Source organism: Cupressus sempervirens, chromosome 3 (assembly GCF_028749045.1).
Source record: "Cupressus sempervirens isolate cs-2001-9-10 chromosome 3, ASM2874904v1, whole genome shotgun sequence".
Taxonomy (NCBI): Eukaryota; Viridiplantae; Streptophyta; class Pinopsida; order Cupressales; family Cupressaceae; genus Cupressus; species Cupressus sempervirens.
Genome location: NC_143120.1, coordinates 136,816,088 through 136,820,376, shown reverse-complemented (window position 1 = coordinate 136,820,376; position 4,289 = coordinate 136,816,088). Strand labels below are relative to the sequence as shown.

The following is a 4,289-nucleotide window of genomic DNA, read 5'->3' as shown; positions in this document are numbered from 1 at the left end:
AGAGGCCACATGTTCAAGCTAATTGGTGTCACTATTTTAGTTTACTCAAACGTAACACAATGTTGTTGAGATCAAAATAATCATATTTGATATGCTTTTTATATTGTAAAACAACTTTTATATTATGACACATTATCAATATACAATAGTTTAACTTTTTTAATAATTACATATTATGTGTATTTTATAAATATTAATTCCATATAACCTATCAAATAAATCAAATTCCATATCATATATTATTTATGTTTTAAAATATCTAAATATATATTAGTCATATTTTTATTATTAGTATATTATCCATACTAATTTTTACTCCAACACTCAATCTTTACTTTAAAATCATAAATACTCAAAATAAAATGGAACTTGTACTCTTAAAGAGATCCCACCAAGCTTGGATTTTGACGATTACCCTTACCTATCATCTTACTTTTTTATGACAATTTGATCATATTAATGCATTTCATTTGAAGTTTTGAGATAAATATTGATTGTCAAAAGTCAATCTAATATAAGTATAAATTAGTAATACTTACAAAAATCTTATATCTCAAAGTTTCTATAATAAATTTTGATGATTTATTTATAAACTTTAGTATCATATTGACTGTTTGATTAAAAAAAAAATGTCAATAAGTGCCACACATTTCAAATTTTCACAGAAGTAGAAAAATTCCAGGCGTGTGTCCCACATTCAAATCCTTCTAGAATATACAAATAAAAAACAATGTCCAATCAAAGAATATACATACTCAAAATAGAATGGAGTCGAAGAAAAACATAGCCTAATAAATCAGATATCTAATCCAATGATAAATCAATCAAACAAAAGCTGATGCGAAATATCCTGCCGTTCCGATAACCCGCTAAACTTGAGGTTGGTTTGAAGCCTACGTACGATTTGATGGAATGCAGCGATTTGTTTTTCACGTACTTTTTTCGGTGGGTGTTTCAATCATGGTTCGAACCCCAGCAACATTCTTATCACTATTATCCTGAAACAGCATTTTGGGGCTCACAGTGAAACAGAGACCAAATCTGTCTATAATCAGATAGATAGACTGATTCGCATTTCATACCATTTAACAATGGAAATTATAGATCAAGATCATTTACACAGAAAGTTTCAGAATGTGAATCAACTCAAGCACTGGTAATGGCTGCTACTACACATCACTTGCAGAGAGAAAATCTCCATTATTTATTCAATCGGATCAGATCTAAACACAAATATGATGGCAGTAGCTTCTCTTTCGCCCAAACACAACATTCCCCTGAAGAAAACTTTAAACATAACCCTCCGACATTGTAAACTTTAAAGATTTCCCTGAAGAACTGAAAATTTTAAATATTCCTCTGTAACACTGTAAAAGCTTCAAACATTTCCCTGAAAAACTGTAAAAACTTCAAACATTTCCCTGAAAAACTGTAAATTTCTAACATTTCTCTCTAGGATTTTCACCTTCGCTCAAAAAAGAAGCCCTAAGTAGAAGCACAATACAAAGTTTTCTGATTTATAGGTTCAAAATGGTTAATTTACAGGGCAAAACAGAGGAGCAGGGAAAAAAGCATAAATAATATTTTATACAATGCAACAGGGCTTAAAGAAACCCTATCAATAACCTGTAGTGGAACTTGCAAGCTTGTTAATCAGAGCCAAAGCATTACTGATGAGCTTGCAGGTGTTCTGAACCCGTCCATTTACGAGCACTTTAACCCTACCTTTGCGGACGTCCTGGAATCCATCAAGACAGCTATCTTCGTTAGTAAGCGCGGCGCTCATCCAAGTCTGTACGTTGCTCATCTGAAACTTGAAAGATCCGCGCCTCAGATGCTTCAACTCGGCCAAAGACTGCCGGATCTGATCCGAAGTGTCGCCGAAATTCTCCAGGCAGTCGCGGAGAGCCGCGCTCTCTCTTTTATTTAGGTTGCCGGCTCTTCTGGACATCTTTGCGGCCCAAACCGTCATGTTACGGGAGTTCTGCAGGCTCACTTTGACGGCGGCCTTCACGACCTCCTTCTGGTTGTGCTTCACCTGCAGAGAGGGCGCGAAAGATCTGAGCGAAGCCACGCAGACGTCGGGGTAGCGAGTGATTTTGCAGGAGGATCTGATGAATTCTTCGACTGGGAACCTTGCCGCTCCGCCGGATGCAAGGATTGCCGCGATGGTGAACAGGAAGAGAAGATTTGAATAATCCATGGCGATTCGAACTCGAGACGTAAAATGCTCCACTGAGATTCGCACTCGAGACGTTGAGATTCGAACTTGAGACTTGTTGGGTGATAAATGACGCAGTTGAGGAGGTTTTTATAGTAGGAGAAAGTTAGGCGGTGACGGGTGAATTTCTCGTGAGAGGTGGCTTTTTCGTTGGCGCTTAAAATAAGAATCGCGTGTAAATGTCGCTGACTGAATTCAACCCTTCAAATCTTTTTTTCCCACTTTTCAATAGGATTATGTTTCACCATGGCCCCCTTTTCCTTCCCACTGAATTGTATTTAATATTTAATAATAATAGTTTTTTCATTAAAAAATGATTATATTTCATGATTCATATCAGGATGGATCACCTTCTTATGCCTTCTAGTTGATTGTGCTCTTTTGTCATGATAGATCATAGACTATATCCAAAACATTGATGAAAAAAATTATTATGCAATCTAATCTAGAAATTTTGTGGGAACCTCATATCATTAACGGTTGGATATTTTGCTTATAAAAATAATAATTTTGCTAATAGATGTATAATAGTTTTTTTCTATAGAGGTTTTGGATCACACTTCGTGGTCCATATTGGATGGATCACACTCTCTGATCCATCTTATGTTTCCTAGCTCTCTACCATCCCGATGATGGATCATAGAATGTGATTTGAAATATTGATGCAAAACAATATTATGTAATCTAATCTAGAAGCTTTGCATTTTTAAAATTATTTATGTTTGTAGAAGATTATAATTAGTTTTAAGATTAAAATATGTGGATCTTTGGTTTAGTTCATTTGATTTTGGGTGTTGTTTTAAGTAGTTCAAGTTGTGGGGTTTGATGCTTGATTTAGCCACAATATGGATGAGAGTTTATTGCACATAGTTTGTGAGGTGATAGAGATCTCACCCCATAAAGTTTTAAGCTCCAAGTTGCTAAGGAAAAATCTAGATTCTTCTAAAAAATTGAGTGGTTCTTAATGAGCGTGTCCCAAATCAAATCTTTGTAGGGTAGCTAAAAGTTCTTTAGGAAATATATTAAAAATTTCTCTATAAAAAGGTGCCTTGTATAAGAAAACAAATATCAAGAGAAACTAAAAATAATGTATTTATTCAAGAACAAACGATCTAATATTGACACATTAACTTTGGACACATCATGTTCATAGATACTATACTAAGATGTTTGAAAGTTTAGCATGTCCCAGATGTGACTTAAGAGCCTCAAATCTATTATTTGTGTCTCAAGGTAGTAACAATGTTCACATGATGAGTTGTTATGAGATAGATTCTTAAATGGTTATTTCATAGTACATTTACACTTTCATATATGTGTTGGAAGGTCAATGTCACATGTACACAAATATAATACAAATTTATTTGAGACCTACCATTTCAAATTATGCGTACGCATCTAAATATTCTCCCAATTCAACCACATCCATATGTAGCAACTAAAGTAACATTTATTTTGTTCACCTTCAATAATCTAAATATATCTATACCAATGACATAAATATATGAAGTTGTATAAATGTCAAAAAAAAAAAAATGAAAATTCATAATTAATCTACTCCAAACAATTAAAAAACAAAACAAAAAATGTAAATATTAATCATAATACAAAGGGGATGATAGATGGAATGCAAGAAATATTAAATAATCATTATCATGTTTTATTGATTCAAAAAAAAATTAAAATTAGAATAATCAGCTAAAAAATAGCTGAAAGGAAATCATTGTTGGCATTTGTAACTATCATTATTAATGGTAGTCAAAATAATACCTAGGAAACAACAATTTGTTTTTACATAATAAAAAACAACTTTAAATGGGCCGATTTGTTGGCTTTTCCATAGTGAAAACTAGTAAGGTACAAAAATCAAACCAATTTCCTTAGAAATCGGTGAGATTTATCTCGTATCACGATATGACCACTAATAAAGTTACCACCATTCTGCCATAAGTTAAGGATGTAGGGCCATACTTTATATACCATATATATAATATAAAGAATAATATGAGGTGATTGCCTATTTCAAACCTTATAAAAGGGATGAGGAAGAATAATATTATTAAAAATA

The 4,289-nt window shown here is 33.0% G+C and overlaps 1 pseudogene across 1 annotated transcript; it reads right to left on the bottom strand.

Annotated features, from left to right (window-relative positions):
* Window positions 1–1,180: 1,180 nt before the first annotated feature.
* On the bottom strand, window positions 1,181–2,318 carry LOC149565132 (pectinesterase inhibitor 9 pseudogene; annotated as a pseudogene). The gene has a single exon (XR_016362000.1). The product of XR_016362000.1 is annotated as a pectinesterase inhibitor 9 pseudogene (transcript).
* Between the last annotated feature and the right edge of the window lie 1,971 nt (window positions 2,319–4,289).